This window comes from Tenebrio molitor, chromosome 3, assembly GCF_963966145.1.
Source record: "Tenebrio molitor chromosome 3, icTenMoli1.1, whole genome shotgun sequence".
NCBI classification, from domain to species: Eukaryota; Metazoa; Arthropoda; class Insecta; order Coleoptera; family Tenebrionidae; genus Tenebrio; species Tenebrio molitor.
In genome coordinates, this window is record NC_091048.1 from 13,246,600 (window position 1) to 13,261,420 (window position 14,821).

The 14,821-nt window shown below is 34.4% G+C and overlaps 2 long non-coding RNA genes across 2 annotated transcripts; both read left to right on the forward strand.

Moving 5' to 3' along the window:
- Positions 1 to 846: 846 nt before the first annotated feature.
- On the forward strand, positions 847 to 3,779 carry LOC138126784 (uncharacterized). The gene is made up of 4 exons (XR_011157957.1): positions 847 to 2,495; positions 2,548 to 2,755; positions 2,810 to 3,168; positions 3,229 to 3,779. It is a non-coding gene; the product is annotated as an uncharacterized lncRNA (long non-coding RNA).
- Positions 3,780 to 4,072: 293 nt separating this feature from the next.
- LOC138126808 (uncharacterized) lies at positions 4,073 to 7,623 on the forward strand. The gene is made up of 2 exons (XR_011157972.1): positions 4,073 to 4,809; positions 6,761 to 7,623. It is a non-coding gene; the product is annotated as an uncharacterized lncRNA (long non-coding RNA).
- The last annotated feature ends 7,198 nt before the right edge of the window (positions 7,624 to 14,821 follow it).

Sequence of the window (14,821 nt, forward strand, 5' to 3'; positions counted from 1 at the left end):
AACCAACCACGAAGAAGTATTCGGCGTCTTGCAAATCAAGTATAGTGTTCCTATTTATAATTTGGTTTTACTACCAGCCGTGTTGTCAGGGAGTTAAATACTCCGACAATAGGCAACTACGCCTATAAGTACTAGGACTGTAAAAGAAGGTCTCTTCTCTGTTGTCTGACCAGGCTACAATATCTTCACGTCTATTGCCAAAACCACAACCCCAGCCCCTAATAATTACCTACAATTGCACTGCCATAAAACCAAATTATAAATGGGAAAACTATACCATTGTTGTTTACCATTACGTGGACCAAAAAAATTTTTAAAATTTTAAAAAGTTACAAATACCGTGTGATCCACAATTATATACTTAGATAAGAGGCGGCTGTGACTTTGACAGTGTCAGATTTTTCGTATCTTTGCTAAGTCACCTAATAAATGTCAAACAACTGTCAGTATTAACCAAATTTTAACGCAAAAATGGTTTTTACTTCAGAACATAGAAGATTCATCATTGAATCTTACTTTCGTAACAGTGCTTTCAATAACCAAGACTTTTTTCTGACGGGAATTCGAGTCTAGAATTTTGGGTGCATTTTTGCCTTGACGGGAATTCGTGTGCAGGATTAAAGGGCCTATGTCCAAGCCCAGGTATAAAATATTATTCTGACGGGAACTCGTGTGCACCGTCCGTCGTACTGAAACAAGCATTGCAAACAATGGCGGGCATTTTGAACAACTTAATATTTCATTTTATGCTTTTACTCACAATTACATTCTATTTGCTTTGTTGTTTTCTAAATAAGTTGCAGGCATTATTTTATTATCACTGTACAAATTTTATCAAAAATTCATGATTAGGGCCCGGATTTTAGGCAAAATGGACTATTTTTATTTTTTAAGGCACATGTATGAAACTTGTCTATAAATGATTTCTGGCTTAATTAGAGTAATTAGAGCCATATTGGATTCTGCCTATTCGGCCTAAAATGCCCTTTAAATACCTATTTTACCTTTTAACTGCCTGAACATGCCTAAAATGACCAAAAATCAATTTCATTTTTGCGGTTTTTTCCCAATTTTCGAATTCTGGGAAGTTTACGGTATTGAAAATGTAAAAGTGGTACCTCAATAAAATTTACAATGCTTTATGATTTTAAAATTTAAGGAGATGTAATTACTGAAATGTACAAAGTGCAGTACAATACAGGAATTACTTTTTCGCTTTTACGGTTGGGACCATGATAGAAAGAAGACTGGTATACCCACTCACCGCCATTTTGAGAGCCAAATTTGGGACCAGCTGGAGCCCGCAAAATAGTTCATAAAAATTCGCTAGATGGCAGTGTCTGTTTCGGGGACTGTCACTGTTGAACTTTGTACGTTAAATTTTAAAGTTTCAAATATTAGACAATTTTGATTTTTGCTAAAAATGAAAAAGTGTGTGCTTTGTGGCAATATAAAATCTATAAATATGGATATATCCTTATTCAAAACTCATAAATGACAGTCCCTCGTACATACAGCGCCATCTAGTAGTAACTTTTGAAGCTCACACCTGGGGTGCTTTTTTGACACGCTTATTTATTAGAGAAGTATAGGGAAGTGGGCGTACCAGTTCTTATGTATATCGTGGTTGGGACCATGATGTCAGCGGTAAATACTCCGACAATACCTAAGTACCACAAACCATTAGACTGGACTGGCATAAATTACAGAGTTTATCTGTTTGCCTCTGTTCGAAGGGGTGCAGGTATACGCGGTCTAATGTTTTCTGATACTTAGGTATTGTTAGAAGCTTTAACGTTTATAAAATGGTCCTTGCCATAAAAACGAAAATTAAAATCCCGAAGTGAAACAATAAGAGAAACCTTAAGGGTGTCATTTTCTAAAAATTTAAGAAATATAAAATTAACCATCTCCTCTGAAATTTGGTGGGAGACGTAAATATAAGCATTACAAATTTGTCATTTCTCGTTTACTTTATCTCCGTGCAGTGGTCGTGTTTCTTGTGAACCTGTTTAAAGTGAACATAATGCCGAAACAAAAAATTAGTTTACGCGAAAAAATATTACAGTGGACAAGCAAGAAAGATTTATATGAAATAAAATCAACCCGAGAAATGTTTTGTAAAGCTTGTGGTAAACTGGTAAGTTAAGCATAATTAAAAATATGTCATTTTATATTTTTTACTTATTTGAAAATTTTATTTTTTGTAGTTTATATGCGAAAAAAAATGTCACTTGCAACAGCATGAGCAAACGGCCATCCATAAAGAGAACATTATGACACCGCTTCGGCAAACGTTGCTGACACAGAACTTGGAGGAATCGGCAAATAGTACATTCAATATGGAACTTTGTAACGTCTTTTTAGCTGCCAATATACCATGGCACAAACTACAAAATCCTGCGTTTCAGAATTTTCTGACAAAATATTGTGGTAGAAAAATTCCGGATGAGTCTACTTTACGGAAAAATTATTTACCAAAATGCTACAAAGATGTATGAACATACTATCTTTTAATATTTAATTTAAAATTATTTTCACTTTTAGACTATTGACCGCATTCGGAATGAGCTGGATCCTTTTAACATATGGGTTTCAGTTGACGAAACAACAGATGCACTTGGGCGATATGTGGCGAATTGTCTGGTTGGGAAACTTTCAGAAGATGAACCTGGAAAATCTTATCTTTTGGCGTCTAAACAATTAGAAAGAACAAATCATGAGACAATAGCTAGATTCGTAAATCAATCTTTAGGTAAGGGTTTTTCACTTTTTTAAATTTATTTTGATTTAAAATTTCTATGCGTAGAAATCTTGTGGAGTACCAGAGTTGTTGCTGAAAAGTTTCTTTTGTTTGTAACGGATGGAGCACCATATATGATAAAATCTGGTAGACACCTTAAGGTGTTTTATCCAAAAATTGTGCATGTCACATGCTTAGCGCATGCTTTAAATCTAGTGGCTGAAAAAATTCGCTATCAATATGAAGATGTGGATAATTTAATTTCGAACGTGAAAAAAATTTTCGTTAAGGCACCTTTGAGAGTTGAAATGTACAAAGAAAAACTAAAAGAAATGCCACTGCCTCCACAGCCAATTTTAACACGATGGGGAACATGGCTTCAGGCTGCTATGTTTTACAGCGAACACTTTGATTCCATTAAAGAAGTAAGTATATAAAAGATAAGCAAATTAATTGATTGTTAAACTGTTTTTAACTACTCACAGGTTGTCATGTCCTTTGATGGAAGTTCTGCTGTTGCTATTCAAAAAGCACAGTCTATAATGAAGAAACCCGGAATAAAAAACCAATTAATTTATGTTCGCAGTAATTTTAAAATAATCTGCGAAAGTATTACTCAATTGGAAAAAAATGGGTTACCTTTAACCGATTCAATCAAAATTGTTGAAAACGTATTTACCTCCCTAAAAAAATCTCCAGGCCCTGTAGCAGCAGTAGCATTAAAAAAACTTGAAGATGTTACTGAAAAAAATCCTGGATACAAATTTCTTCTAGAATTGGCAAGAATTTTTAGAGGTGAAGATGTGCCGGAACATGACACCAAAATGGAAGAAATTTATTACAAATTTGCGCCCATTACCTCTTGCGAGGTAGAAAGAAGTTTTTCAAAATATAAGTCCATTTTGGTGGATAACCGACAATGTTTTAAAGTAGAAAATTTAGAGCAATATCTTGTATGCAATGTAAATACGTAACAATGTAAATAACTAACAAACTTGTAGTATTGTATATTAATTAATAAAAAATAATTAGTAAATATCTTGTTGTGTGTACCTACTTAAAACTTTAAAAACACATTTTTTAATTTAATTAACCACAACTTTAAGGACCTAGTATGGCTTATTTTCAGTTTTTAAGGGACTATTTGCAGTAGTTTAAGGGACTATTTTAGGCACCTATTTCCGACTTTTTAATTGCCTAAAATCCGGGCCCTATTCATGATGAAACTCAAAAAATTTAAACGACAAGTTCACTCATGTTATGAAAACAGTTGATATTGACCAATAGTGTGCAAATATTTACAAATTGTAGTCTATTTATGTGGCCGTTTTTAAAGTGTGCAGTTAGGTAGAGAATCTTGTTTTTTCCGTTTTTACTTTGAAATGTGGCTATTTATAATAGAAGAAATCTTTAATTTAATATGTTAGGAAAGGCAATATAATTTCTAATTACCCAATAATTCTTATCACCAGCACTAATCCCTTACCGTCCACTACCTGCTACAAGACCCTAAAATTTTTGACCGCCGGGAGGAACTCTGCTGCCCCCGTCAAAATTACCAATTGGAATACCCATTTTGAATTTAAATTAAATATTAAGATAGGTTGGAGTTATTTTTGTAGAATGATATTTAGTATTATGTACCAACAGACTGTAATTCTTATCGAAGCATATTTTGAACAAAATAATTTATATTTGGAGATAAGAAGTTGTTTTACTTTACTAATTTAGGCTGCGCTGTGTACAGGAAATAACTTAGTCAATTTAGATTACAATACCGAAAAAATCAACAACTTATTCAAACAGACACAAAAATAATAAAGTTCAACAAACATGCGCAAGAAACTTTATAAATGTACTTCCAATTCGATTAAACTGGATTTTTGTTGAAATGTTTCTTTAATCTCTATGATAAACTTTTGTATCCAATTTCAATTTTGTTCCATTTCTGCTATACAGTCTTTTATAGTTGATTAGTGCTTAAGAAACACCTTATGTGCCCGTCCAATTATAGTCAAGTCAGAACGTTTACCTATTGTTTTCCCCTAGATTCTAGTTAATGAACGGTATGTATAATTAGAATAATTTATTATAATCAATCTATAATAATCTACCATTATCTGTTTAAACCGATAGAGTCATATCGTGACAAACTAACATACCTACTGAGAAATGAGTGCAAAACCAAAAAATCAAACTTAAGATTTATAGCTAACTAAATTCGATCTTTCTCTTTTCACGAATCCTGCTGGTTTTCAGCTACAATTTTAGAAGATGTACTTTTCTGCTAAGGAAATCAAACTTGTTTACCTACTAAATAAAATTGTTGATGTTTCTCAACACTATAACATGTCGAACATCTTGTTAAAATTAACAGCAATGTCAGTGTGGTGTGATGAGGGGCAGGGGACGATTGCGCCGATATGACCTGCTATAATCCGGGGTCTCTCAAACTACCTGTAATCCACAGGTACGATTGCGCCGGTACTAAATTTAATCCCTTAACGGGAAGAGTAATTAGGAAGGTACCTGTACCTGTTTGCAAATAAAGTAGAGGTAGTTGGGAATATTCACACAGCGTTTTACTAAAATCATTAGTTTCGTCCAACAATATTCAAGTGATCGCTGGAATAAACGCCAGAATGGAGAACATGCTTAGTGAACGTGGCAAGATTCTTGTAATTTTCGAAAATTTTAAATTCCGTAATTGTGGAAGCACGGAAAAAGGTGTTGTATATATTTTTTTGTAAATAAATGGTTTGTTGAGAATCTTTTATATTATTTGGTTTTCATGATTGCTTCGGTATAGGACGATTGCGCCGGTATTACCTGAGTTGTTTTAAGCCGATGGTACGATTGCGCCGCACCCCTGATTCTGTAAGCCCCTCAATAAAATACAGGTAGTAGGTAATGGTGGGCCCCAACGATGTTTAAAAGCAATTATGAAAACCAAATAATATAAAAGATTCTCAACAAACCATTTATTTACAAAAAAATATATACAAACTACATACATACGTATATTTCGGAATTTAAAATTTTCGAAAATTACAAGAATCTTGCCACGTTCACTAAGCATCTTCTCCATTGTAGCGTTTATTCCAGCGATCACTTGAATATGGTTGGACCAAACTAATGATTTTAGTAAAACGCTGTCCGAATATTCTCAACTACCCCAACTTTATTTGCAAACAGGTACAGGTACTTTTCCACTTACCCTTCCCGTTAAGGGATTAAACTTAGTACTGGCGCAATCGTACTTGTGGATTACAGGTAGTTTGGGAGACCCCGGATTATGGCAGGTCATATCGGCGCAATCGTCCCCTGCCCAATTGCTTTTAAACATCGTTGGGGCCCACCATTACCTACTACCTGTATTTTATTGAGGGGCTTACAGAATTAGGGGTGCGGCGCAATCGTGCCCAGGCATTAACAACCACTTGGGTCGCCTCGGCGCAATCGTACCATCGGCTTAAAACCTCTCAGGTAATACCGGCGCAATCGTCCTATACCGGTGATGAGTAGTCAAACTTTAACTAACAAAACCTGGCGAGTTATTTTCAACCGTTGCGTTCTTTGCTATCAGTTCAATCATTTGCCTAAATATAGTTTTAAGTATAAGTGTTATGCAAGATGTAATATTAATTACGCTTAACGATTATAAATCACGCTTTCTTAAATTTATTAACTGTGTCACTCTATCTAAAAATAATAAGGCTCTTGACACATCACGTGCTGCATGGATTAACACATGTCTTCCTTATCTGTTTGTAGTAAATAAGCTTAAGTTTGTACGTTTGCTTAGCAATTAGTGGAGTTTAACTAAACTCAGTGTACATTCTCCAAATCAATGTGATGTGAATTGAAAATGGTTCAGTAAACATTACCAGCACCATACCATATCTAGAAATTCTATGATTTTTTATAAGGTTGTTTGTGGTTCCATTTATAATATTCATTTTTTACAGAAACTAATGATGGGATTAATAATTCTAAATTATTCCCTTTTCTCATTAGATTTTCAGATTTGATTGTGATTCAGAGGTGGGAACGAGGAGAGAGAGAACAGGAATGGGACGGAAGGAGAAGAGAGTAGGTGCAGGAGGTCACGCGAGGATAGTGAGACGATCGACACATGCGGCGAAATGAGAAAGAGGGAGAGAAGGGAACGGGGAGAAATATGAAGCGAAGACGGCAGGGAGATGGATGAAAGAGAAATGGAAGGAGAGAGAAAGAATAGAGAATGAAAGGAGTGGGGGGGAGAATCAGAAAGCCCGTAGAGCAAATAAAGCTCACTTACTGCTACTGAGAGAAGACGGAAGGGAGATAGGATGGATGAAAGGGGTATGGAAGAGGAGGGAAACGATAGAGAAGGAGAGGGGTGGGGAATAAAAAAAAAGTTATTTTAATTTGTTTTGGAATTGTAAGTTTTTTTTTAGACAAAACTGTATACAGGAATCCTTTAAAGCCCGTAGGGCAAAATAAAGTTTATACATACATACAATCATACATACATACAGATCTGATCGTGATATTCTAAACAGCAACTGCAATAAAAACAATGAGACCTTCTTGTCGATCGAAACAACTTGACCTGCCACAAAAATTAATTTTACAAATTTGCAAGACTCCTTCAATTTTTGCTAATGTGGGTATTAAAATTGTTTCAAAATTTCACAAAAATTTATTTTGGAAATTTATTTTTTTGTCCTATCACTTATTGACAATGTGGATATTAAAATCGTTTCAAAATGTTTGTGTATGTCTATGTATTTGTGAAAAAGATGTTATTATGTATTTATAATGATTTTAAAATGTCTAGTTATTATGTTTTATTATCCACTTTGCACACTACTCGCGTATTAAATTCATTTTCTAATTGTATTAAGGTTTTATTAGTGTTCAATTGCTTGTCAACTGGACCCTTAATCCATCAATTTTAATCATTGTAATCATCATTCAAGAAGTAATGACAGTTGATGAGTTCTTATAAAAGGAAACTTATATCCATCACCTGGTTTTTCTGGTTAATATCAGTTTCAATTTTTGTCACCGAAAAATAATTATTTTTAAACTTTCTGTTTCAAAGGGTGTCCATAAATTGGACGCTAAGAATTTCGTTAATCCCTACTAAAGAAAATGTAGGTACCTACTTGTTAGAGATGTCATAAATTCGACGCAACTAATCCGGGTCTCCCGTAACCCTTGCCATTAATTCAAGGCTCTCGTCTCGCTCCCCATTGCTAAAGTCCTCGAAAAATAGTCAATTTTGACTTAAATTGTAAATCATTTTACAATAGGAGAGAAAATACCATAAATACATAATTCCATTATACCCTCTAATTTTATTGCCCCTTTGTTGTGCAGTACCGACTCAAGGACAACCCGTTCTTATTTATGGAATTATTTCAATTATAAATAAATTTCCTTAGTTTTTGGTTTTCTACGATGAACTTTATTTTCAAGGAAAAAAATTAATAACTCATTTGCGGATGATCCATAACCATTAATCTCTCAATTATTACCCAATGTATCACTGATAACACTGATCCTGTGTTTCACACAAACATTATTTATACTTACGGATTTTTCCATCACATTTGATCACGGACTACTTCTCAACAAATCTGAATTATTTGGTTGTTTAAATTTTTTAGAGTTATCAGAATAGTCACATTTTTTATTTAGAATCTGGAGAAATTTTTATTTGTGATTGTTATCACTTATCAGTGACATTATTCCCTCTTAACTCTTCGCGACGACACCCGGTATATTATTTTTTAGACCTTTTTTCTCTTTTGCAAACTCAAGTCATTTCGTTAGTTGTTATGCTTTGAAATTATTTTCAGATACATACAAAAGTTCAGCTGAACGCATTGTTGGCTTTTTCTAAGAAAACGCTTCCATCAGTATCAACAGATTAGATTTACGCGGTTGTGCGCAGCGCACGACTTACCGTGAGTTGTACGCGACGTACTTCTCTAAGAAACCGTAGCTTACATCTAATCAGTTGATACTGATGGCAGCGTTTTCTTAGAAAAAGTTCAGCTGAACGCATTGTTGGCTTTTTCTTTTTTTTCTTTTCTCCTTGGGTAAATAAACATTTCGTTTAAGATACCACGTTGTATCATTCTCCTAAACTCCGGGCAGTCCGCCTTCTTCACCGAACAGGTCGCAGCGCTCTCGAGGCAACAATTGTGGAGCCGACGCGAAGCCAAAGAAAAAAAAATCGTTATTAAATTTGTAGATTACCTGGGAACAGGGAATTAAAATAATAACGTAACAGTACCCAATGCTGAAATATTCCGAATCTTAGAGAATGAAAATGTTTCACGTAGAACGATTTATCGCACAATAACAGAGTGCGAGCAAGGCATACTACGTCTAAACCTCCCGAAAATTACTCTAGAGACACCCAAAACTGGCTTCAACATCACCGCATACCTTTTGTCCCTAAACACGACAATCCTCCAAACTTGCCAGAGGCTCGCCCAATCGAGGATTTTTGGGCTTTAGTGTCTCGGAAGGTTTATGATAGAGGGTGGGAAGCCCAAAATGAGGAACAACTAAGACGGCAAATTTACGAAAAATTTACGAGAGCAGTTGATCTGAAGTCCGTCCAGCGCCTGATAAGAGATATCCGCAGAAAATTGCGTTTAGTAGAGGACCATGGGCCACTTTACTTAATTTAATAGTGAAGTTTAGTTAAGTATTAATTTGTACTTTATGATAACTAATAAGTGTTTGGATAAATTTGATTGTTAAGAGAAATTTCCGATTATTGTTTTGTGCCAAAACTTTTATTATTTTTATTATTTGAGCAGTCACCTTTTGAAACAATTGATGAAAAGTTGCCAAGCAACATTTTGTACACCCCTTATAATCTGTCAAACGTGGGCGCTTTATTAGAAATATCAGTGTGTAAATTTATTGAAAAAAAAAAACTCTCAAAATAGACTACAATGGCAGAAATTTTAACGTTGTTGAAAAAGGAAACAATTTTTGCCTATGAAGGGTATCGTAAAAATTTCAATGACACAGTTCGTTTTCTCGTGGAACACTATCCAATGTAGGCTTTACAAAATTTAAGGTTCAGAGAGTCGTCAGTTTATTTGAAGACACAGTAAGCGTACGTGAACTAAATTACCTTGCTAAAATATCCCGATCGTGTTTTAGTCCTTTATGGAAGAATTAAAGCATCCAGTATTATAAGTTTCATCCAAATGTTGTCTTTAACTTTGTAAGTGTTTGTAAGGTTAGAAATATAAATGTCACCTGCGTTTATGCGAAGAGGGGTGACGGGGTGACCAAAATTCGGCGAGAGTGCGTGTTTGTTTCATACGCGTCTACGTTTTTGCATTTGCAGCCACGTTGAACACAGTTTTTTTCTTTTTTATTGCAAACCAGACGTCTTTCAAGGACGAGTTTCTCCTTACAGCATTTTTTGTTAACGACCAATTTTTTGATATAAATCTTAAGTGATTTAACATTTTAAAAAGGCATGTAAAAATTACATTTTTAAGACTTGGGTTAATGGGATTTTACTCTTCACTGTCTAAAATACATATCTGCATTTTAAATTTCACAAAAATCCGTCGGAAAATAACTGAGATATTAGGCTCGAAAGTTTTAGCTGAGACATCCTATATTAACTAAAATCTCTGGGTATTGTGCATAAAACCAGATTTCCCTTATTAGCGGTAACATATACAGGGTGTCTCAAAATTCGTGAATTCCGAATTTAGAGCGTGGTAGGGAAGTACCCTGTGGAGCTCGAAAAATATTTAGAAAAAAAATTCGCTCTTCCTGAAGAAGATATAAGCACTTTAATTTTGTTCAATACATAGCAGTCTTCATATCCACAGTGACAAAATACTATTTTTTATTATACCTGAATCATAATCCCTGTTTTTGACACTAAAATGCGTGCGAAAAAGGGGTTTTAAAACACTAAAGCTTTAAGGGTTGCTTAGGTAACAACAAATTCACCTACCCTTTGAACAATGACAAATAGACATTTATAGAAAATTTATAATAGCAACGAAACAACAACAATTTACAATTTCTATTATTCTTCGGAAATGGTATTTCAATTTACTTTTTTTGTTATAATTTTCAGATTGTATTGCCGGTATAATAAAAAATAGCATGTGATACACGTTTATAAGGGCCTTTTATTTTTTTTTATAAGCACTACGCGTCGTGTATTTGAAGAAAATCTTTGTGGGGGGAGTCCCGATTTTTGTTTTATTTCCATATTTGCACAACTGAAGTAATCCCCTACAACGCTCTGAATTCGGAATTCGCGAATTTTGAGACACTCCTTATAATACATTTTTTCTACTCCTATTGGATAATACTGTAAATTATTAAAATGTTTTTCATTGGATAACAGGATTCATTATCAACGGCCCGTTGAATAATAATTTCAAAACTCACTGCAAATATCACAGCAACTAGTTTATGAAGTCCAATCGCAAATCTTAATGTGATGGTATCAAGTTAGTATACAAAGTAGGTAATAATTTTAAAACCTCAGTTTCAGTTTGTTTAATAATGAAACTTATTTATCAAATTCTCTTCAGAGTCGTAGAAAAAGTATAGTATTCTATTCGCGGATAATGGCTATTACTTATGAGGATGAGTTTGTGCCACGTGCCGCAGGCGAGTAGCGTAATTTATCCGAGGGAGTAATAACCATCATTATCCGCTCATTGAAAAATATACAATTTTCCACTCAAACTGTAAAGCGTGGGAAGATAGAAAAGACTGTAAAATACTGTTTTTCTGCAGTTGTAAAATACAGGAAAAACCCCTCAATATGATAAAATTATATAAGAAAGATAAAATTGTTAGTTTATTTTTGATATGTTTTTGTGGACAATCTCTAATCGTTAAGATTTATAAATACGATTTTTAGATAACAACAATCTGTTTTAAACGAGTTGAAACGAAACATCACGTTTTTGGTAAATTGTATTTAATTTTGTTTGCAATTTTTTTATTTTGTACTTGAGTTATAAAAGCAAGTTGTTTTAAATCTGCTATATAACTGACGAGTTGGGCAGTATTTCGTCCAAGTTGTTTTGAAATGTACAGTGTGGTGATAAAGTAAGGAACAAAATTCATAATAGCGTTATCTGATATTTTTAAGAAAATCGCTCGGATAGGTCGATTTTATTTCGACAAATGCCGTCATGTGACGTGCAATTTGTTTAAATAACGTCATTAGTTTTTGCGCAATGATATCATCACCAATTTTTTAAATGACAACCCCCACTTTATTCTTCTCTTTCTCATAGACCTTCCTACTAGCTAAACGATGAATGAAAATAACGATTTATGTAACAAGGCAGTAAAGTTTGCAGATTGCGAGACAAGGCGAAGCCGAATCGAGCAAGCAAACGAGTTCGATAGATACTTTACTGTCGTGTTGCATACAAGATTTTATCGACTACCACTATACTGTTACTTAATCTATTGTTTAATCTATTTGAAGATGGAGATTTATATTTTAGAGAGTAAATAACTATTATAACTAGATAATGGTAATTAAATGGAACCAGTTAATTATTATTTATTAATTATTAGACTTCAAAATATTTGTAGAAGTAAGTAAGTAGGCATAGTCGGAGTCAGGTAATAGTAGATTATATACCGAGGTGTTTCATTCCTGTCGAGAGTTAAGATAGTTTACCAAGGCGTAGCCGAGGTGAACTAATGTTTGAGACAGGAATGAAACACTTCCCACCTCGGTATGTAATCTACTATTACCTGCCTAGACAGGCAAAGTGCCACATCTCTCCTTGAATCAGCATAGTAGGAGTCAGGTATAGTATATTGGGATATAAGGTTAGTAAGTGCGTTACAACAGAATCGAGCAAGAGTTTGAAAAATCGAGATTTTTCAACTTTCGAGATTCTGTTATGACACTTATTAACCGTATATCCCACAACGTTTTTCGCACAATCGCTTATACGAAATATTCAGGTCTTGTAGCAGGTATTGAACGGTGGTAAGAATGATCGGGTAATTAGGAATTACATTGCCGTTCCTAAAATATTAAATTAAAAATTTCTTTATAAGAAGACATACTTCTTGCGACCAATAATTAAAACCATCTATTTTTTGATGGGGTGCAGGGGTAAATCTCACTTATAAATAGGCCCATTTCAAAGTAAAATTTTTAGTTTAATTATTTCTATAAAAGCGTCAGCATGGAAACTGAGTGAAAAAGGCAAACTTGTAGTGAATGGTGAGAAATTTTGTCAAGCCAGAAAGTTATGTAATAAGTGATAACCGTATACGTTGCAGATGTATTCAAAAGTTTTTTTTATTGCAAAAACAGATATACCTTGAGTTTTTTTTAAATGACTAAATAATATTATTGTTTAATATAAAAACAGTGCTAGGCTTTGTAATTTTCACAAAAATAAAGTTAACAGGGGGTTGAAAAATTAGCATGTAAAACCCTATGGCTTACCCCTGTAAATAAAATTGTTTCTCCCTCTCATCAGTGTATTTATTGCCAATTTCAAGCAAAATACTCGTCATTATAATCTAGTCCGGCTACCACTCGTCGACTACCTATCGCAGTAATCCCCCATAACCTCGGGAGGAACTCGTCCGTTAAAAAGGGTTATGCAGGTAAAGAAGTGACCACCGGGAGGAACTCGGATACGCCCAGGTATCGGTGTCCTTATTTACTTACAGGGACGCATCCGAGTTCCTCCACCAAGCCTCAGGTAGCTATACTCCCCTATCCGAATTCCTCCAGAACACCTTGCCGAAAGGATTAAGGTTTAGCGCAGCACTAATTACTGATATCATGGGCCATTGTAATAAAATAGAAACTTCTTTCTTGTTATTTGCCCTGTTTCATATTGCACAATCTGCCTTGAGACAAATTCTTGGTTTAGTCTGGTTGGTCTACTAACTTTTTTTATTTTTGCTGCACCTTTTATTTTGGCATAAATTTCGGATTGAAACTGCAATAAAACTTCAATAAACTGATACAAATTAGGATGGTTTTGGTAAAAACTTGTGTTAAATTTCGCATGAAATGATTGGCATGCGTTTGTTGTGCGATATGATACATTGGAAGCACTTGCCCATATGTGGGGAGGAAATACAGCTTCTTCACTGATGTAATTAAAAACTATATAATCACTGAATTGAACAATACCAGAGTTGTTGCAAGGTAGTATTTCACATAATTCTAAGAAATACTCTTCAACATAAATAGGCTTTAAAAAAGGCATTCCGAAAAACAATTTTAAAAAATGCCCCTCTACTGAATTGGCATCTTTGTAAAATTTTGTTAACCCCAAAGACTGGATTTTTCTGTACCATGCTTGTGCTTGATGAAAACGGCAACCATTTATTTTAGCAGTGGGTCACTTAAAATGAACTGCCTTGTGAATTCCTATTTCAAAATCTATCACAATATCAGTCGGACAAAATTGTAAATTAAATGTGTTACATGTGGTCTAGGTGGTATTGATAACTCTGGAGGAACTCGGTCGAAGGATTAAGTAGACCTTTTTGGGTGTTCGGATTAAATCAGGTAAACTGGAGGAATTCAGATGCGCCGACTTACAGCATTAGGGTTGTTAAGTTCAACATTCAGATTGTGTCAACAACAATTGTAAGTAGGTTAGCTATAACAAGATTGCGCGAAAAAGTACTTTTCATGCCGCCGGCCGTTATCGACGGTTTTGCATGATTCAAAATCCGCCGGGAACGTTAAATTCCCGGCCTAGTACTTCCAAAACTGACCTTGGTTAAAAATTCGCTAGAGAATAGGCTGGCAGCATTAATTCTTAAATGTCAACAAAGTTTGACATAGAAGTTACTTTGGTTGAATTAATTAATAATAATTTTTTACTTTTTAAAAATGATTTAAATTTGCCGCCATGAAAAATGTTTTGCGAGTGCTCGTGTCGCTACGCTGTGGCTAGCGCCTTGGCTACGCAATATACCACTCACATTCGCAAAATATCATTTTCTGGACTAGTTATCCAAATAACTATTACCTGCCTACACACTTAGACAATCAAAGTATCACTTTCTCTCCTC